The sequence below is a fragment of the Lissotriton vulgaris genome, chromosome 5 (genome assembly GCF_964263255.1).
Source record: "Lissotriton vulgaris chromosome 5, aLisVul1.2, whole genome shotgun sequence".
Classification (NCBI taxonomy): Eukaryota; Metazoa; Chordata; class Amphibia; order Caudata; family Salamandridae; genus Lissotriton; species Lissotriton vulgaris.
In genome coordinates, this window is record NC_141693.1 from 1,743,927,180 (window position 1) to 1,743,949,991 (window position 22,812).

Here is a 22,812-nt window from a genome sequence, read left to right on the forward strand (position 1 = left end):
ACCTTCCTTCAAGCGGAACAGGATTTTAATGCAGCCTATTTCAGTTCCTTTGTCTCATCTGCAGAGAATGAAACCTTGTTAAAGCGAGATAGTGATCTCGAAGTTGTCTGAAGGCTGGAGGTTGGAGTAATGTTACCCAGGCTCAAGGGCTCTGTGCTGGGCCTTTGCTGAGCCCTCGGAGCCTGCATGGTCAGGCGCTGAAATAGGCCTCTCTTCACGGGAGGCTGGGAATGTTTGTGGTCCATCGTGAGAGGCGGCTGCCTCTGCCACCTAAGCTGGGCCGTAGCCGTATTTCACTTGTATCGTCGAGAGAGTGCACCAGGTGTTATTTAAAAGCTAAGATTGTGTGCAGCATCTACGGTTCTTAAGCCAATCCTCAATGAGTACCAGGTATGTTTCACCTTCAGAATCAAAGGGCATCATCCATGCCTTATTTGTGGGTATGTTTCGGTATACACCAGCCAGGCATCACAGACGACTTCTGTATGTACCAACCATGGCTTGCTAGCAAAATCTTACAGTGCACCAGTCAAGCCGCCCTAATATATTTAGTAAGATAACGTAACAAGCCAGGTGTCTGAGAGCCTGTCACACTTCACAAGTTATAACTACACAGCAGTTTATAGTGGCAAGTCCTCCGACTTTGACCCAGGGCAAGAGGGAGAAATATAAAAGGATAAAAAGAAAAAGAAGACATAGAAAGCAGTAACAAATGCAGTAAAGAGGGATGAAAAAGAACCTGCAAGAGTGAGATAAATAGAAAAGTGTAGGGTGGTGGAAGAACGAGATGTAAGGTAGATGTAAGTAATAGGCAATCCCGACATTCACCTGCTCCGGCTGCAAGCTTCTGAGACAAAGTTTGGACAACGGCACTTATTATTACACAAATTAATCACTTCAAGTCATGCATGTGTAGACACCATACACGTTTGAAAGTCATGTCTCGAGCTGCAGCAGCCAGGCCCCACAGCCCTGTTACTGTGCTGCAGCGAAGCATCATAGTCCATGCCCAGTGCACACCAGTGACACCTCACTGTATACATCACAGGCCAGGTCTCAATGTGCTGCTCCAATGTTTTTGCCTAAATATGCATCTGCCACACCTCTCTGTACACCTAGCAGTTCCTTGTATGTTTGTATTACTGTGCACTTGTGTCTCAGTATGCTTGTATTACTTTGCACTTGTGTCTCAGTGTGCACCTGAGTTTCACAATGCCGGTATGCACCACATCTATGTATCATCTACGTGTGCACAAGTTGTCCAACCTCTTTCAACAGGTGAACATTTTCCAATGGTCTTATGTTTCCAATTCCGTTTCGCTATAAGGGGTCTGTTTGTGGACTCGATTGGCTAGAGGGCAGCGGACTCTAGTCATTGGTTCACAAATGGGGTTCATTCCATAGCAGATAAAAATCTCTCTACCTCTGTATCTCATGTTTAGTTCAACTTTTGTCATTTAATGTAACGCCTTCCCTCCATACGTCTTTTCCTGTCTGTGTTGCAAGGTATATTTTAATTTGTTATTTTATTGATTGCTGCAACATGCAAGACATTTTGGCTTCCCATTTAATGGGAGATTCTATGTACCTAAATTATAAAATGGAAAATAAAACTGAGGATGTGATTCTGAACCCACCCAGTCTCGTTCTACCTTAGCTACGTTTCACTGTTTGCTGTTATGGAACTGTGAACCTGCTGCATCTTGGTATGTATTTGATTTGTCTCTGTGCTTCTGTAGCGTTTAACTGTGTGCTTATATCGTCTGTCTGTATAGTCTTTGATAGCTGCACACTTATTTCTTCTTTAACTGCTATATTTGCCAAATACTAAGGTTCTACCCTTACCATTCATATGTTTCTTCTTCCGTTTTCTTTTTTCTTTTTTAAACAATGCCTTTTATCTCATGATGTCATTATAGTTTGTAATGCTGGTGCATCTATTTGTTTATTCTTTGGTTGTTTTTGTTTTCACATCATGGTTATCTCTTTCCTTGCATGTAAGTTCTTGTGCTTTATAAGTATTTGAAAAAACTTATACCAGCACCTGCTCGTGCATCTCTCATCTGATTTTGACTTTTGAATATTGTTACTGTTTAACAGTTTTACTATTTTATTCTCTTCCTGACTTAGTGCTGTATACATGTAATTCTATTTTTGTAGTGATAAAGCACATTTGTAATAATTGATTTTATGTTTTCAATATTTTTATTTTGTTATAATACTCCTGTAATTCAGCTTTTATACTTGCAATGTCCTCTAGCATATGGGCCATTTTCATGCTATATAAAACTATAAATATCAGAATGAACCTAACCATTCACTTTTTGCATCGTTTGTGTCTAGTTTTGCATCTGATGTGTCTCCCTGTGCGCCTTTTGTGTATCACTCTAACTGATTATTAGAGGAGGTTCAGTTCTTCTCCAAGTGATACTAGTATTTATAAGTTCGTATATTGCAGGGAGAGGGCTGCCTAAGTTACAGGGTATTTAAAAATATATATATTTTCTGCAGAGGCCGGAAATATGTGTACTTATTTCGCTGGTCACTTTAAACATGTGCAGATGTTAAGGTGGTCTGGGGTGCAACCGTTAAATGTTGTTGACTATGGAAGGAAAGATGTTATTATTAAGCAACAAATAGGCCATTTTAGCAATATATTCTATACACACCTACAGAACCGCATAACAAAAGTTCATATATAGTTTGGGTGGTAATGCCTAGATTTGTTGTATACTAGATACGATACCTATTGAGTGGGAGACAAAATGCAGACAACATAAACAGTTGCCAATTAGGAGGGCTTGGAGCTTAGTATAGATACACTGTATTGGGACATATTGGGATGGCATAGGTGTGCAAGATTTAGTTAATATGAATTAGTTGTGACCACTTTCAAGTATAGGTACTTCTAAAGCAAGAAGATTTGAGATAGAACACATTTCAACTGGGAGACGTTTGAAGAAGCATTGTCTAAATTACTTGAGTAAGCTGCCTGAAGAAGCAGCACAGAAGGTATGGGGGACAAGAAGATTTAGGTTAGTCAAGCAAAGGTTGATTTTGAAGAGTTCAACATGAAGAGTTCAACCTTGATGGTTGTACTCATTTTTAATTTCAGATCAGTTCATTGGTCACAAGGAAATGAAATTGCATTTCAGTTTGAAGTCCCGGATTTTTTAGCCTAGAGGCCTAATCTCTTCTAAAATAAAGTATTAAAAATATTTTGCCCCTCCACTTTGCCTCACCTGATAACACGAGGAACCACCCAGTGACAAGCAATATGTGTTCTACTGTTCTTGGGACGTTGTTCTAACATGAAAGATAATATCTTCACTGTGTCTACATATCAAAGAAAATTGAACAAAACATGCCTTGCATGACCCTGTGGAATTTTACAAACGTCACAATATATGCTTTACTTAAGTAGGGGACATCATGCTGCCAGGTGAATGTTGATTTAAATAGCCCCAGCCATTGTATACATTAGGGGCATTATCTTCTATGCTTGAATGAGGCACTATGCAAATGGGGCAATATCTGCTTGTGCCTTGTTCTTGTGCCTTTACTGATTTCATTAGAACCCCCAATGTCATCCTATGAAGTATTTTATATCGAAAAATGTTTAGCAAATGTTAGTGCAGAATTGTGCCATATAGTGGAAAAGATGAAGATGCGTTGGCAGGTGGTTGGTAGGTATTTACTCCTTCGCATCTAGCAGAGCTAAAGGCAGGAAGAAGCTGGAGATATCTAGTCACAGTTCCACTATACTTTCTACAGATAGAAATTGGCATACGCTGGCAAGAGCCAAACAAAACCCAGCAATAGTGCACTGTTTCCTTCACTTTTTGACGTTTTCCTGGTGGGAGAGAAAGCCCAAATACATATTTTTCAACCATGTTCACCAAATTACCTAAGGCACCACTTTTGAAACACTCCTGGCTATTGAGCCACATGTTGCTGACTGATATGTTTCTTAATAACAGTAATAGTTCCTCACTCATTTCACATCACCTCCCAGCTATCATCAGTTCTTGTATGCCCCCTTCCGAAGTGATCATCAGTTCATGCTGCCTCGACTACAAGCATTCGGTGAATGTTGCCTGTCTGCAAGCGGTCATGGAGTCAGTGCTGCTCCGTCCACCCCTCAGCTACTCACGTTCTTGTAGTTGTCAGCAGTTCATGCTACCTACCCCGGTATTCACTGTAGTGTACTGCGTGCCCCTCAGAGCTCAGTGGCTCATAATTACTTCTTATCCTCCCAGCTATCATCAATACGTTTCTGCCACCTTCTGTACAGATCATCAGTTCATGCTGCCTCCCCCATCAGACCTGGTTGTATGCTGCATTTCAAACTGCAAGCAGTCAATGGTTTATTGCTTCCTCTGAGCTTTACCCTGTTCTCTTTCTGCTACAGTCAGAGCATGCTGCCTCACCACCAGCAGTCATCGGCTCATGATGCCTGCCTCAACCAGTAAATGGTTGACATAATAGTTTACATTGTTTGTTACTTTTTCACCTTTCACTCTGCCTCCTCCTCCTCCATTAATGGTCAGTGCATGCTCCCTCCTCACCTTTCATTGTTAGTAAAGCCTACCCATAAGCAGCCACTGCTTCATCACCGCGTGCACCTATGAGCAGTCGAGAGTTAACCTAGGCTCTTTTCTGCAGTACCAATTATGAACTTATGCTCTTGTCCCTCAACAGTCATTGTTATGGCTGAGATACCCGCCACCCCCTCTCAACACAATCCCCAAGAATTGGGAAACCGGAAACAGTTCTTGAATTTTTGGAAGGCGGGAAGGGAGTTACCCTTCCCGGCCGTATTTATTAAAATATGAAACAAAATCAAAACATTAAAATAACTTGTGAGAGGAGCGACCGCACAGAGGCGTACCTCAAGTGCATCTACCAATTTCCCTTGGACTTGACGGGGGCCCCAATGAACTCGACGCCATTTAACGGTCGTTCGAGGACTCGTGTGAGGTGTCTAAAAGGTAGCGTAAACCCCCTCCCGCACCCCACACAACTTACCCATCTGCCGTCGCAGATGTCCTGGCCCCGGGAAATTCCCCAGGAGGGGCCGTAGCCCCTCCTATCCAGGAAGGGGCCTTGACCACCTTTCCTTTCCTTCCGGCGGCCTATCCTTAGACGGGACCGCCTCCCCGTTGAGGGGCCAATTGGCCACCTCCCCCGAGCGCTCCCATCCGTAATGGGTGACGCCCCCCCATAGGGATCTTCCAATTACTGCTCACCGATCATGACCTTACCGCCACAGGCCGGATAGTTGACCGGCTATCCGGACCCCCCACTCCTGCCTAAAGGTCATGTTTTAAACCCTTCAACCAAGCTATGAGGTCTCCTATGAGTAACTCATTCCCCACCCGGGACAAATGAACCCCGTCCCCCAAATACATACTGTCCCCTTTGATACAACCATGCGAAACAGAATGTAGTGTACTTGAACGAAACAATCTACTCACTTTGTTATTTATTTTCCTTACTGAATGATTCAGAGCAGTAACCGAAATAGCCCCCCGCCACACTTTCCGTGGGATCATATGGGACCATGCAATTGTGCACCCTGGAACTCTTCTTGCCAACCAACTTACTGTGGAAAGCATTGCCTCAAGAAGAAGTCGTCTACCAGTGGCCACCAGATCGTTACCCCCAAGATGGACTATGATTATAGACGGCGGTGACCTTGTCCGCTCTAACAAACCCTCAAAAAAGGATTGAAACTGGTCAATACAGAGCCCGCCCTTTCCGTAGAAGGACACCCTGTACCCGTATTCCCCAGCCATGTGAATCATATCACCTGCTTTGAATACGTCCGCGGCACGCCTCACATATGAGTGGCCCACGACCCACACCTCCTTTTTCGCAGACGGTGATTTCTGACCGCTGGTCCCCAGGAGTCGGGTCGACTGTACAGTCCGCCCCGCTTCGTAAGCTTGCGTAACTGAAAACCAAACAGAAACAAGAAGCGTGAGTATATCATTACAGCTTGACAACATGTGCAACCGCACATACCTTTTATAACAGTTCGAGGACCAACGCCCCACACGTTTTACTTGTTCCACACTCAGACCCCTGGCTGTAGCCTCAGTAGCAGCCCCTATCCGAAAGGAATGGGTCCCGAACTCGACGGGGTTCAAGCCCGCGGCCGAAATCGACATCGCAAGCACCCTCTGGAACTGAAACCTTGTCAGTGGGGTGGCGTCAGCGTGTCTCAACAAGGTCCCCCCCCATGCTGCAACCCTCTGCGCCAAATATTCCTCTACGCATACCACAGGGCACATGGAAGACCCGGGGATCCTCTGAATGATTACGCAGTCCCCGATTGCTCCTTGATCGGATTTGGACCTAACAAATGAGACCGTCATCGTCTCCCCCCTGACCTGAATGTGCTCCCGGCACAGTCCCCCCATCGTATCCCGCTTGTTCTTTGCCACTAATTCGCTTACCCGCATAGCCCCATGGAATGCTAGTGCAAATGCGGCTCGGAACAACACTGCTTCATACTGGGATGAACACGTTGCCGGGAGCACAGACAATAACAGGGTCAGCCTATCCAAACCTATCGGGTGCCTCTCATCTACTCTGCGACCCTCAAGGCGTTGCCACCCACGTAGCGCTTTCTGCACAACGAAAGACGCTGTCGGGTCCTGGATCCCATGAGCCTTTGCCATAAAGGAAATGGCGGCCCGATGCCTCTGGGCCGTAGCTACTGATTTGCCTGCCTGATGTAAAGAGAGCAGAAATTTCACTACAAACTCTTCCTGACCCCAAAGCTCCCCCCTAGCAGTACCCAAAAAGGCCCAATAGGAACGGAACGCCCCTTCATATGCCTTCCTCGTCCTGGGTGCTAAACTCTCTCCCACGAGGTTTTGTAGTTCGGAGCACCGAGAGACCAGAGAGCTTCGGGAAAGGGTGCCGCCACCGGGTCCGCTGTGGGCAGAAAACCCCAGAAGGCCTGCATACGGAAACGAGAAAGCGCATCAGCCGCTTGGTTCATCACCCCCGGCACATGTCTTGCCCTAAACAGTACATTCAGTTGCATGCATAACAACACAATTTCCTTGAGCAGTCTCAGAATCAATTTGCATCGTGCTGCCTGACTATTGATACACTCAACCACGGTCATGTTATCAGACCAGAACACCACAGAGTGATCACGGAACCCCCCGGGCCACGTTTTCAGGGCCACCAAAATAGGAAAAAGTTCGAGAAAAGCAATGTTACTCGTCAACCCGCACTCATGCCACCATGACGGCCATTTTTGAGCCGACCATTGTGTACCAAATATGGCACCAAAACCTATACTCCCCGCCGAATCTGTCCAAAGCCCCAGCTCCTCGGAGGACACCGCTGGTTTGTTCCAGACAATTCGACCATTGAAATCCGCCAGAAATGCCAACCAAATGCGCATGCCTTGGCGAACCTCTGCCGAGAGTCTCGTGCGGTGATGTCCTTCCTTCAGGCCGACCATGGCTTGTGCAATCGAGCGGGAAAAGGGGCGCGCCATTGGCATCACTCTCAGGGCAAAATTCAACTGACCCACCACCTGTTGCAATTGATGCAGGTTTACTTTTGTTGCACGAAGACATGTCTCAAGGGATAACCTGAATTTCAACACTTTTTCCTTGGGTAATCGAAAATAACCTTCTACCGAGTCGAGCTCGATCCCCAGAAACTCGATCAAGGTCGAGGGACCCACAGTCTTACCTGGCGCCAATGACACACCAAATTGATTCATTAAGACACAAAATTCATGTAAAGCCTGTCCACACTCAGGATCCCCGGTTGCCCCCAAGAACAGAAAGTCATCGAGATAGTGCATAACATGTTGAAAACCTGTCTTCCTTGTGAATACCCACTGCCTTCTCGAAATAGGCACAGGAAATCGAGCACCCCATTGGCATACATCTATCCATGTAATAGCGACCCTGAAACATGAAACCAAGAAGACGCTGATCGTCTGGGTGTACCGGGAGCAACCGGAACGCTGACTCGATGTCTGATTTTGCCATCAGCGCCGCGGGCCCCAGGCGATTCAACATGGCTACGGCCTCATCGAAAGATGCGTACCGCACCGAACACACTTCCGGGTCTATCGCGTCATTCACGGAAAGACCACGTGGGGCTGACAAGTTATGTATCAGCCGAAACTCACCCGGGTCCTTCTTGGGGACCACCCCTAGAGGGGAACAAACAAAGTTAGCAACCGGTGGCAAATCGAATGGACCGGCGACACGACCTCGAGTCACCTCTTTCCCAATCTTTACCTGTACCACCGCCGCGTGCTGCAAGACCGACAGTTGATTCTTACAGTTTGCTACACCCTGAAAATCCCCCACTGGGATGCGGAAACCATATGAGAACCCGTTTCGCAACACCCCAGCGGAAGCATGATCCGGGTATTCGTTGAGCCAAGGAATCATTGCCATGGTATCAATCGGGGTAGGTAAAGGCGTCCCCCGGACTATATCAGACCTGTTTGGCGCCTCCCTTACCACCATTATCACCCGTTTTGGCTCTGCACATGGACTCAGGATGGGATGGCTGCCCACACCCCCCACACTCATGTCTGAATTTGCATGACCCCTGGGGCCTCGTACATTTCCCTCTGTTAAAATTCCAACAGATCCCCCTTTTCCCTGTGTTGCCACTCGGCTTCGAGTGGTACTCGTTACCTGCACCCGTCCGAAAGGGTGTCCCAGAGTTTTGGCGGGAAGATTCCCCCCCGTTACTCCCTACCAATGGTACCTTCAACATTCCTGTACTCTCCATTTTTTGCCATGACACGGAGTCGTAACAATCCCAAGTCAAAAATGGGTCGTGTTCCTTAGCTTTTCTAAAAAGATTGTCATAGCAGAACCACTGATTGCCCCCATATGCTACAGAATACTCCATGATACGTGATTGATAAATAGGTAACTCGGTCAGCAACTCGGGCCTGCGCTCGCCCATGATGGAGGTAAAAATGCCCCACGCTCTGCCCCAAGTACCAATGTTCTCGTCAACCTTAAAGGCGGCCATTTTTGCGCGCCAAACACTCGGATGCACGAGCTCCTTTTGGCTCTTCACATGCTCTATCTCGTAATGGTCGGTAAGCAATGAAAACATGTTTACATACTTATCCGCCCAAATCATTTCCTTAATTTCCAGTGGAACATGCTGGGCAATCTTCTCCATTCGAGAAGGTACAGACCCCTCCCCCGCAATCGGCAATGGCCGCTTACCTGAAGTAGATCCTGCACTTGCCGCCGAACTTGGGCCTGCTGCACTTTCAGCCGCCGGAACCTGTGGGGGAACAGAAGATGGTGCCTTCGCAGCCTCCCTAGATTCCCGCAGTTGCCTCATTACTGCCCGGGCGTCGTCAGCCGTGGCGCCCTCGCTATCTTTTCCCAACCACGCTGCCAATTGTGCCGCTAACTCGGGGGGCATATCCTCCCCGTTCACGGGGGTGACCACCACAGGGATTGGATTCCCCTCTTTCGGCACCGGGATTGGCTCCTTAAGTGGGGTATCGGGAACCGGGGTGTCCCCCCCGAGTGCCCCCCTTCTGGGCCTCTTGCTTCTTCCACCGGGGACTGCTCCCTGCAAAGGCCGTTTCGGTCCTCCCTCCCCGTCCTTAGCCGCCACCTTTTTCTTCAAATCGGCTATCTCCTTCATGAGCATGCGGAGCATCTGCTCGGTACCGACCCGCTTACCGACTTTCTTGGGCATTTTCAGACGGGATATCTGTAAGACAAAAGAAAGATTACAACGCTCAAAATTGGCTCTTCGTTCCGTCTCGAGCTCACGTGCAGCGGGGAGGTGCAGCTTCAGAGCACAGGAACAAGAGGATGCTTTCTTGGCTTCTGCTCCTTTTATCCGTCTTCAGGGCGGGCGTAAACCCGCCCCCGCCTGCCTCCGAGGGCGTGGCCGGCCGTGTCAGTGTCTAGGACAGCCCACTCTAGGGCGGGAAAAAGGCGCGCCCCGGCTACGCCGCTTCGGGCATACCAGCCGAGTCTCGCCTCCCGCCCAAGATGGCTTCCCGGGGGGATTGTGGTACTCCACCATACGTTCGGGGGGACCGAATGGTCGCCCCTTTCCATTCTCGCTGCCTTCCTCAGCAGTCATGGGTTTATGCAGCCTACCCGCAGTGTATTGGTTCATATCTGTCTCCCAACCCAAGAAGCAGAAAGTTCTCTCAGTCATTTTTTTTTTGCCTGTCACAGTTTGTCACTGCGCGTCATCCCTCAGCAGTCCGGTCCCGTCTAGCCCCCTCACTCTAGTATCATCATTTTAATGCTACCTTCACCCGCCACTAATCATCGGTTCATGCTGCCCCCAGCTCTACAGATTTGAGACCTGAAAGGTAATTCAGTAAGGTCTCTGACAATAAAAGTGTCAGAGCCAGGAGACTGCTGGTGCAAGAGGGGGCTCAGAAGAACTGATCCGGTTGCCCCCTGGATGGATCCAACAGAGGAGAAGGAAATAATGGGGCTAAGCCGGCCTTCAGGTGGTGGTCTCTCGGGGCACAAAGCTGTTCCTGATTTGGGGAAAATCTGTTCCCGATATTGCTAATCCTTCCCCTTTCTTGATAAGTTTTACTCATGAAACTCTGATATGTGGCTTGGAACGCAGGGATTCCCTAATGTGCCATAAAATCTTCTTTTCATGGCCAGTTTCCTTGAAGTTGTATTTTCTTTCCCCTTCTCCATATCTGAGTCTGCTATCTGCGGCTGCCCCCGTCACTGGAGCTGGGAGTTTCGAGGAGTACAGCACGAGCCGGGCCTGTTTTCGCTTAGGCCGCATCCTCGTGCAGTAAATAAATGCCTGCCTTGATCTATTTATAGTCGTGGTGATGCAGACAAGAGGAAAATCAGAGCCTGGAAAGGGCCCTTACGAACGAGGTGTGGACGCTCACCGCACTCTTGCTCTGATCTGGCCCCGGACAATCAAAGCCGGCAGCCGTGGACTCTCCTCCCCTGCTCCCTCTCCGGGCCGCATCCTCATCCCGGTGTGTTTGTGCCCGTCTCATCCAAGCTGCGTTATTGCTGGTTCTACCTGGTTGTGAGTGCCTGCCCTTGTTATGGCATTGTGGAGTAGATAGCCTGTCTGTTGCAGTGGCATGAGATGACCACAAAGCCACAGAGAAAGCAGCACCGAGCGCAACCACCCAACATCCATTTCCATGTGCAAGTTCACAAATTACCACCATCAACATCCCTTTAAGAATCCCATATCCTAATTACATACGTAGGTATTTATTTATGTATTTAGTTATTGCTTTGTATAGCGCAAACTTCACCCAACAGGGTTTCCGAATGCTGTATATCAGGGGCGGCTGGTGACATTTGAAAGTGGTGAGGCGTAAACTAATTTGCATATTGCACCACAGCGATCAAGTGCAGCGAGCGAGCCCGAACCACCTTGCATCCATCCATACATCATTCATGCATCCACCCATGTATCCACCCACCCACCCACCCACACTGCATCCATACATCATTCATTCATGCATCCACCCATCCATCCATCATGCATCCACCCACCATGCATGCATGCATCCATACATCATTCATACATCCACCCATACATCCACCCACCCATCCATCATTCATGCACCCACCCATCCACCCATCCATCCATCATGCATCCACCCATCATGCATGCATCCATGCACCCATCCATACATCGATACATCATTCATGCATTCACCCATCCATCCACCCACCCACCCTGCATCCATACATCATTCATTCATGCATCCACCAATCCATCCATCATGCATCCACCCATCATGCATGCATCCATCCATACATCTTTCATGCATCCACCCATCCATCCACCCAACCATCCTGCATCCATACATCATTCATTCATGCACCCATCCATCCATCCATCCATCCACCCATCCATCCATCATGCATCCACCCATCATGCATGCATCCATCCATACATCATTCATGCATCCACCCACCCACCCATCCTGCATCCATACATCATTCATTCATGCACCCACCCATCCATCCATCCACCCATCCATCCATCCATCCATCATGCATCCACCCATCATGCAAGCATCCATACAAACATAATTCATGCATCCATCCATCCATCCACCCATCCATCCATCATTCATGCACCCACCCATCCACCCATCCATCCATCATGCATCCACCCATCATGCATGCATCCATGCATCCATCCATACATCCATACATCATTCATTCATCCACCCATCCATCCACCCACACACCCTGCATCCATACATCATTCATTCATGCATCCACCCATCCATCCATCATGCATCCACCCATCATGCATGCATCCATCCATACATCATTCATGCATCCACCCATCCATCCACCCGACCATCCACCCGACCATCCTGCATCCATACATCATTCATTCATGCACCCACCCATCCATCCATCATGCATCCACCCATCATGCATGCATCCATCCATACATAGTTCATGCATCCACCCATCCATCCACCCACCCATCCTGCATCCATACATCATTCATTCATGCACCCACCCATCCATCCATGCACCCATCCATCCATCCATCATGCATCCACCCATCATGCATGCATCCATGCATCCATCCATACATCATTCATGCATCCATCCACCCATCCATCCATCATGCATCAACCCATCATGCATGCATCCACCCATCCTGCATCCATACATCATTCATTCATGCATCCACCCATCCACCCACCCATCCATCCTGCATCCATCATTCATGCATCCATCCACCCATCATGCATGCATCCATCCATGCACCCATCCACCCATCCACCCACCCATCCACCGAACAATCATTAATGCACCCACCCTGCATCCATCCATCATTCATGTATTTTTATGACCATATAAAAATAAATGATGGACTCTAACAAGCCTTTAGGATCGATGTTGAAGGATGTGCCAGTTTACATATTACATTACCCCTACCTTATTATGCTGGAAACCTTCTACCGCCCATGTATTTGCCATCCTGTAAGCCCTAGGTATGTACTATACAAATTCACATACAAACATACACCAACATGCATGCAATAATAAATGCAAATATCATGCTATTCCGCCTCTACCGTTTGTTAACATTTTGAAATTTTATAACCCTAGTTCAAAGAGTACATTATATTTGTGGTGGCAGTTGTTAACTCATTTTCTGGAAAATGTTTATAAAATGAAATCTGTTGAAGGCTGTTGTTGCAACTATCAAAAAAGAAATTCTGAGATTTTTTACATTTCCAAAACCCCATGCCGTGAAATAAACGGGTGACCCGGAAGAGACACACACATTTCTGCAGCAGATGCTTTAACACACTGAACTATCTCAAGTCATTTGTGCAAGCTAGTTTACTGGAACACCGAAAAACACACTCTTACCTTGCTGCCGGTCCCGCACACGTCACAGCCTCACAGCGCCCCTGGCCAATCCTGGCGCCAGGGGCACAGGTACCCTCTCGCCCGCAGCACGCCCATTAGGGCTCCTGATGGGCATGCGCAACGCCGCCAAAAAACAAGTGCGCATGCGTGGGCACGGGTAAAAATTCACCCTCCGTCCCCACGCATGCGTACTTGTGTTGCCGTCTGTACAATCATGTCAATGAATCAACATGACGCCCGCCCGGCGGTCTGACGTCATGTTGATTCATTGACATGATTGTCATGAGGGAGCTGCGGGCGGCGTCGGGCAGGGGGGGCTACGCCCCCACGCCCCAATGGACGAACCGCGCCTGCTGTATATAAAGTGGGATGCGAGAACTCCAGGCATGAGCCAACCAAGGCATAGATGCATCAAGCTAAAAACCGGTCGCAAACGGGCACATTCTCAGAATCTGCCACTTTGCGACCAGTATTTTTGCATTTGGGATGCATCATCCCAAATGCAAAAATCGCAATTTACGAAATCACAAAATTGCGATTGCATTTAAGGAATCTCAAATTGAGATTCCTTAAATGCAATGCATTAAAGTAAAAAAATTAGCGATTTCACTAAAAGGGGAGCAAATTACCATGAAGTTGAACTTCATGGTAATTTGCAAGAACTTTGAAAAATGCACTAAAGTGCATTTTTCAAATTTCCATTTTACACACAAACATGCCCTTAGGGCATGTGTGTGTGCAAGATGTACCCATATGCAGATTTCAGGGGTGCAACAGGGTGTCCTTTTGACACCCTGGCACCCTTGAAATTGCAATCTCAATTTGCGATTCTCTGAATGAGAATCGCAAACTGAGAATGTCTTCCCATTCATTCCTAACGGCCTCTAGGCTCATAGGAATGAATGGGGAGGTATTCCTTAATTGCGACTCGCAATTTGCGAGTCGCAATTAAAGAATTTTAAGAAATCGCTATTTTTTTAGCGAGTTCTTCATGCATAGGCTTTTGCTATTCCTTATTAGCGAATCCTTATTTTTTGCTAATAAGGAATCGCAAAATGGATGCTTGATTAATCTATAGGATTGTGTTGACTGGGAACTGAAGGAACACATGTATCATTATTTCGAATAGTGATTACCTAATTGCGATTCTCTGCGAATCACAATATAGGTAATCAGTTTTTGAATGTATGAAACTCCATGAGTTTCATTTAACGTTTCCTAATGGGTCACAAATCGACCTACCTTGTTATTATTAAGGAGGCAGGTCGCAATTTGTGACCAATTAGGAGTCACTAAAAAAGAGAGGGATGGTGGCCCGCTGTGGTCAGCAGACCACCATGTCTGTGATTGCTTTCAAATAAAGCAATCTTTTTTTTTTAATGTAGCCCATTTTCCTTAAAGGAAAACAGGTCAAATAAGTTTTCTTTTCATTTTTCAAGTGCAGATGGTGGTCTGTGGGTCTGCTCTTAAGAAATATTTTATGAACATTCACAAATGGGATGGGGTCTTTGAATGGTTCTACTTGGGGCACAGGCTGACTGGACCTTAGTGCTGGTAGGGTAAAGAATGAGAGAATTCAATTTGATTGTTTAACTTCTTTGTACGTACAACTATAAGAACGTAAAATGTGTTTTTGTTTTTTTTAAATGTTATTAGATGTGTATTCCTATAGGCTGTTAGAGTAATGAGATGAAGATTAAATGTCATGTTTGTGTTTCTCGTTATGTAATTAACATGGCCTTCTTCCCAAACAACTTTTGTCTGTCAATGACTTCGTGGGTGTTTTGGGAGGGGGTCTGGCACGGCTAAGGGGGGCTCAGGGTCCTTTTAAAGTAGGTGGTAAATGGGCAGATGTACATTGACTTCTATTTGTAATTTCCTAATAGCGAGTATGCGATTCGCTATTAGGAAATTTCAAACAACTATGTACAACAGTGTGTTTTACATTTTGTGGTACCCAATTGGTCGCAAGGGACCTGCTTCATTAATATTCATGAGGCAGGGCGCAAGATGCAACCCATTGGGAGTGGCTAGCACTCACAGGGATAGTGGCCTGCTGCAGTCAGCAGACCGCCAAATCTGTGACTGCTTTCTAAATAAAGCTGTTTTTTATTTTGAAATCCATCCCGTTTTCCTTAAAGGAAAACTGGATGCATTTAAAAAAGAAAAATGAAAGGTTTTCTTTTAATTTTTTTAAATTAGACAGTGGTCCGTGGGACCATTGCCTGCACTTAAAAAATGTTGGCGCCCACATTTACATATCCTGTTTGCGAATGAGTTACGACCTCCCTCACAAAGTCGCTAAAGTATGAATGTTTTGCGACTGCATTGCAGTCACATAACATTCATACATGCCCCTGTGACTCATTATTAGGAAGGGACGCCCTTGGCAGACCCCTTCCTAAAAGCGACCCACAAATTTAATTTGCGATTTGGTAATAGCTTACTGAATCGCATACAGGGCTTTCTACATTTAAAAATGCTTTTCTCAGGTCGCAATTGGTTGCGAGCCGGAAAAAGCTTGGTACTTCTGGCCCAAATGCGAATGCTTTGCGACTACATTTCGATCTCAAAACATTCCTACACATACATTGCGATTCGGTATTAGGAAGGGACACCCTAAACACGCCCTTTCTCAATACCGAATTGGTATGTCTTCGCAATTCCAAATTGCAATTTGGTAATGTTACTGAATCGCAATTTGGAATTCATACATACCAAATGCATTTTACAGTGAATCGAGCCATTTGTGACCAGTAAAATTTATGATACATGTGGCCCACAGCAAAGCAAATAGTATTTACAATACAGTGTTTGATAGGGAGTTATTTCTAGACGCAACCTTTAAAACAGCGTCGAGAGATTACAGTCAAAGCCACGTCCCTAGAGGTATCATTGAGCAAGCTCTCTAAAAAACTTTCAGGTCCAACTTTAATGACTCTTTTAGAAGTAATGAGAGCAAAAATTGGCCCCACTTTATCATATGGCATGGAAACATTCAGGGGTAAACTGAATACCGCTTTGAATAGGCACACAACTAAAATTTATAAAAAGGTTCTCCATCTTCCAAAGTCCGCTTCTACTGCACAGATAAGATTAGAGTTGGGGCTATTAAACTACGACGCCTCGGACATCGGGGTATACCTGAACCTCTGCCACAAACTGAGACAGGCGGTCCCGGGTACACTGGAACATTTGGTTGCCTTTTCAAGGACGCAGTCCAGCAATTCTCAGCGAGTGAATTATGGGCCCTTAACCACGGTCAGTCAGCCTTTAAAATGGGGATTAAAAAATGTGCGAGAATGAAATCTCTTATCATGGACAAAGCACTTTTTTCAAAACGCAGCCACGCATGGGCTCTCTTACACTCATACAGTCGGTTAGTCCCTGCCCCTTACTTGGCCTGCACATACACATTGTACCTTAAATGCAGTTTTACTGCCATCAGAATGGGGGATTGGCGATTTTTGCAGGATCTACCCTCATGGCGACGTACAGCAGTGGATGCAACTTGCAGAGGATGTGGCAAAGCAGCTGAGACTCTTATGCATGTGGTTTGCCTCTGCCCAGCTTTTAACTTTGAACGTAGGTCCAAACTCAAAGCTGAATGGAACAATCAGGGCGTCCGAACCTGTAGGCAAGCCATTATGGCGGCTTTGAATCCAGAAAACACAGTTTTAAATATAAAATTCACAAAATTCATTCAGCTGGCATACCGCATCCTAACCAAATTGGGCCCTGCTAATGCATCCCTCCCCCATACCGTTCTGATGTTCTCCACAATAGCCCTTAATTTTGAGAGGGGACAAAACCAAAACCATAGTTTAACATGGAGATCAGGACTGTTGGCGGTCCTGCACTTGCACGACATTGTGGACAACAGGCATTTTAAAAAAAAGGGTTGATGGTAAAAGTTTCTCGCATAATAGTTTTAACCCACTTTTCTTCTCATCATATCGCCCTGTGTTTTTACCTTATTTTTAACTGTAATGGACTAAGGAGGCCCAAGAGCTGATGACCTCCTTTCCCTTTTATTACTGTTGGCTAATTAACTGTTACATGCTCTTCCTTGCCTTTTAATAGTAGCTACACAATGTAAACTTTGTAACCTCTTTTAAAGATATATGTTTATATCTAAATAAAGATTTTTTTGATTTTGATAGGGAGTTATAGACCACACCTGGGAAAATATGGTAGTTATTAATATTCAAATGCAAATAACTTGCACTGTTCGAAATAGGAAGAGGGCAAATGGAGTGCTGATACTCTGCCTACTTTCACTCAACTTCCCTAATTAATTCATTTGTACAGACAAAGGAAAAAAGAGGAAAGCTAAGAGGATGTAACATATAATTTCATTCCAACCTAATACAAGGCCAGCCGACTAAATAAAAGGGATGGGTGGGTTCAAGGTGCAGGAACGATGTTACATAGTTTACATAAGTAATTCTAAGTATGTTTTTATAGCTTAAAGTAATGTTTCCCAAAACTGCACAGGAGAGGCATGGAAATGTTTTGCACAACGAAGGAAGGGTGTCAAGGAAAATGTTTAGCAGAGCTAAAAAATTATGCTAATATTTTGCACAGAAAAGTAAGCTTGGCAGTTTTTTCACAGTACAGAGGGCATGGTTGGAATGATGATCACACAGTCCAGACAGGGCAGCTGATCTTCTGCATGGTTCAGGGAGTGTGATAAGAAGGATATTTCCGACCCTTGGAGGACAGTTGTTGCAATGGTGTTTGCAAAGCTCATTGAAGCTGGTAAGAGAATATTTTGCACTGCTTTGGGAGGATGCTTGAAGAGATGTTAGTACATATGAGTGAGGTCTAAGAGAATATTTCTCACAGCTTGGGAGGTTCTGTAGAAAATAAAACGACAAATATGAACATTGCCGGCACCATCTTGCTTAGTGAGGGCCTTTACGTGTGCGTAAGCAGCAACCATTTTAGATACCGTGGCCATTTCATACTCTGCTGGTCACCTGTGAATCACCCCGACCTCGCTATCATCCCCCCGTGCTCTGACCAAGCCTGAACACATGTACCAGGGTCGTAAAACCTTGTCAGCATGACAATGCCCCGGAGTCACTTCCCTGCACTTGGCCACTCAATCCGGTCCCAGGCACTAACCAACCCCTGTGGACATAGTTTATTACCCGCACACGGCAGGGCTTGTTTCACCAACAAAGGGGCCTGATCTAATCAAAGACACAAACCCTTAGATCTGACCGATCCCACATACTTTTAGATCCTGTTGGAATATCCAGCGGCTAGATAGCGAGCATCTGTTAGATCTGGGTGGAGGGACGATTGCTGCTGGGTTTGTGTGGGAACTAGCTTGAGGCGGGGATTCCAAGGATGTTTGACTATGCAATAAACTGATGCCAGGAATGTTTGACCATGTAATAAACTGACGAAAAAGCATATAAAAGGCCATGCCACAGAAATGCAGTTAGAGCACCTCCTGACGATAGCCCCGGTGTCTGATGTGATGTACTCTCCTCTAGAGAAATAAACCTGTTCTTCGCCTTCCAGTTACCAGCGCCTGCCTCGTTATTTTGATCACTAAATCTTAAGGTGAATTTGAGGTGGTTTGCACCAAGTGGCATCGAAAGTCTTTGGAGTCACGCTGCTTTTCACCAGTTCCTTGAAGGGATGTTTAGCATGGATTTGTGAGGGTGGTTGGGAAGGTGATCTGCCCCTCGTGGACATCAAGTATAATGGGGTGACCCAGTGCCACTCAGAACCTGGGAGTACAAGAACGTGGAAAAAGTTGGTTCTGTCTGGTACAGAATTCATTCTAGGTTAACTAAATAACAATCCTCAAACCTTTCAGTAATAATCAATGAAAAGCGAAGGAAAGAAAAGGCAAATACCATGAATCAAAAGAAACAAGAACAAAAACAAAAACACACCAAAAGGAAGACCCGCCGTGCCTATTTTGCACAGAAAAGTAAGCTTGGACCTGTTCTCAGGACACCCCCGCGCCGCACGGCCACCAGCTGTGTGTGTGCCCCTCGCCTCGCTGCTGCCCGCAGCCTCGCTGTGTCTGCCTCTCTTTTCCCTGCCCCTCTGCCCCATTTTGCGTGCGCGTGTGTTGCTTCAACTGTATTTAACCTATATTTTTTTCCTTTTCTAATTGTTTATTTCCTTTTTGTATCTCGTCTCTGCTGTCCCCTGCACGCTGTTGTGTAGGCTTTGTTGTTGTTTCCCTTGTGCCCGCCCCGCTTCCCGCTTCCCGCCGCCGTCCAAACGGCCACACCCCCTTTTCATTCTGTGCCCTCCCCGCTCCCGCCTCCCAGCTGCTCTTCCCTCCCTCCCACTTCGCCATAAATGGCGACCGCGCGTACGCGCAGCGGTCACGCGCAGCGGGCGCGTTGATTTTACGCCGAAGGCGCGCCAAAGGCAAGGCTGTCTGGGCCCGTCTGCGCCCGTCCGCGCCTGGACCACGCCCAGTGCCAGGACCTCTGGTCCTCAGCGATGCAAGACTACCCGATGGACGTATGACGGTGCGGCCCTCAACGCACTCAATGCCGGCCGAAACCCCACCTGCTGCTGTGCCACCCCAAGACGCACTCATGGACCCTTCACCTGCGCAACCTGCAAGTTCTCCTGCCTCCGAACCTGCACCACGCCCGCCAAGCCAAACTCCTGCAGCGACCTCAAGTGCATCCTGCTCAACACCCGCTCCGTCCACAGACACGCCGTAGAACTCTGGAACCTCCTCGACACAACATCCCCAGGCATCGCCTTCCTCACTGAAACATGGATGAACGCCTCCTCAGCCCCTGACATCGCCATCCCGGATGGATACAAGATCATCAGGAGAGACTGCATCAACCAGACCGGAGGAGGCATCGCCATCGTCCACAAGAACACCATCCGCATCACGACCGACACCGACGACACCCTCGCCACCGCCGAACACCTCCACTTCCAGATTCACACCGACCCAAAGACGACCCTCAGAGGCACCCTCATCTACCGACCCCCGGGACCACGCACGCAATTCAGCGAAGACATCTCGGACTTCATCAGCCCACACGCCCTCCCCTCCGCCGACTACATCCTCCTAGGGGACCTCAACTTCCACCTGCAGAACAACAAGGAGCGCAACACCACCACCCTGCTGGACAACCTCGGTAACCTCGGACTCAAGCAAGTGGTCGACACCCCCACCCACTACGCCAGCCACACGCTTGATCCCGTCTTCTCATCCAGCAAGCACATCAGCTTCAGCCACTCCACCGAACTCCACTGGACCGTCTACAGCTGCGTCCACTTCAGATTCAGAAAAACCACAACCCACCACCACCCGCAACAGGTTCCTCACAGAAGCTGGAGCAAGATCACCGCCGACCATCTCACCACCTCCCTCAGCCAGAACCCACCCGCCAGCACATCAGACGTCAACGAAGCAGCCTGTAACTTCACGCAGCGGCTGACCGCCTGCGCCGATGACCTCGCACCATTGAAGAACCCTCCCAGCAGACCCAGAAGCAAGAAAGCCCCCTGGTTCACCGACGAACTCAAAGACTCCAAGAAGACCTGCCGCACCCTCGAGAAAGCCTGGCTCCACGACCGGACCACTGACAACATAACCGCCCTCAAACACGCCACCCGCAAGCACCACCAGCTCATCCGTACCACCAAGAAGAAATCACTGAAGGAGCGACTGGACAACAACGCCCACAACAGCAAGGAACTCTTCAGCATCGTCAAGGAGTTCTCCAACCCCAGCACTGGCAACAACGACATCACCCCTTCACAAGATCTCTGCGACTCCCTCGCCTCGTTCTTCCACCGCAAGATTGCCAACATCCACAACAGTTTCGGCGCACCATCCACGCACCCAACCACCGAACCAACGAACCCCACCGCCACCCTCCGCACCTGGACCACGGTGACCACCGAAGACACAGCCCGCACGATTAACACCATCCACTCCGGCTCTACAACCGACCCCTGCCCCCACCACGTCTTCAACAAGGCCGACTCCACCATCGCACCCCAACTCCGGGACATCATCAACACGTCCTTCAACACAGCCACCTTCCTGGAGAGCTGGAAGCATGCCGAGCTCAGCGCCCTACTGAAGAAACCAATAGCGGACCCCACCGACCTCAAAAACTTCCGACCCATCTCTCGCTCCTCCCTTTTCCCGCCAAAGTCATCGAGAAGATCGTCAACAAACAGCTTGCCGCCTTCCTCGAGACAAACGGATCCCTCGACCCCTCGCAGTCCGGTTTCAGAGCCAACCACAGCACCAAGACCGCCCTCATCGCAGCCACCGACGACATCCAAGCCCTGCTCGACAACGGGGAAACAGCGGCACTCATCCTCCTGGACCTCTCCGCAGCATTTGACACTGTCTGCCACCGCACCCTAGTCCAACGCCTCGACAACACCGGCATCCAAGAGAAGGCACTGAAGTGGATCATCTCATTCCTCGCCGGAAGAACACAGAGAGTCCGCCTCCCCCGTTTTGATCCAAGGCCACCGAAGTCATCTGTGGAGTCCCGCAAGGATCATCACTCAGCCCCACCCTCTTCAACATCTACATGAGACCTCTAGCCGCCATCGCACGCCAACACAACCTCAACATCATCTCCTATGCCGACGACACCCAGCTGATCCTCTCCCTCACCAGAGACCCCGACACCGCCAGAACCAGCCTACACGAAGGGATGAAAGACGTCGCCGAGTGGATGAAGAACAGTCGCCTGAAACTGAACTCAGACAAGACGGAAGTCCTCATCCTGGGACCACCACCCTCCGCCTGGAACGACTCCTGGTGGCCCCCAGCCCTGGGCACCGCCCCCAAGCCAACAGACCACGCACGCAACCTGGGCTTCATCCTGGACTCCTCCCTCTCGATGACCAGACAAGTCAACGCTGTATCCTCATCATGCTTTCACACCCTTCGCATGCTTCGCAAGATCCTCCGATGGATCCCGACCGAAACCAGGAAGACGGTCACCCAGGCCCTTGTCACCAGCCGCCTGGACTACGGAAACACCCTCTACGCCGGAACCACAGCCAAGCTACAGAAAAGACTCCAACGCATCCAGAACGCCTCCGCCCGACTCATTCTGGACATCCCCCGACGCAGCCACATCTCGGCCACCTGAGGGACCTGCACTGGCTCCCGTTGACAAGAGGGACACGTTCAGGCTCCTCACCCACGCACACAAGTCTCTCCATGACCTGGGCCCCAAGTACCTCGATGACCGCCTGACCTTCTACACACCCACCCGCCAGCTACAGTCTACCAGCCTCGCCCTCGCAACCGTACCACGCATCCGAAGAGCCACCGCCGGAAGCAGATCCTTCTCCTACCTGGTGGCCAAGACATGGAACTCCCTCTCCATCCACCTCCGGCTGACCCAGGACCACCTCGCCTTCAGGAGACAAC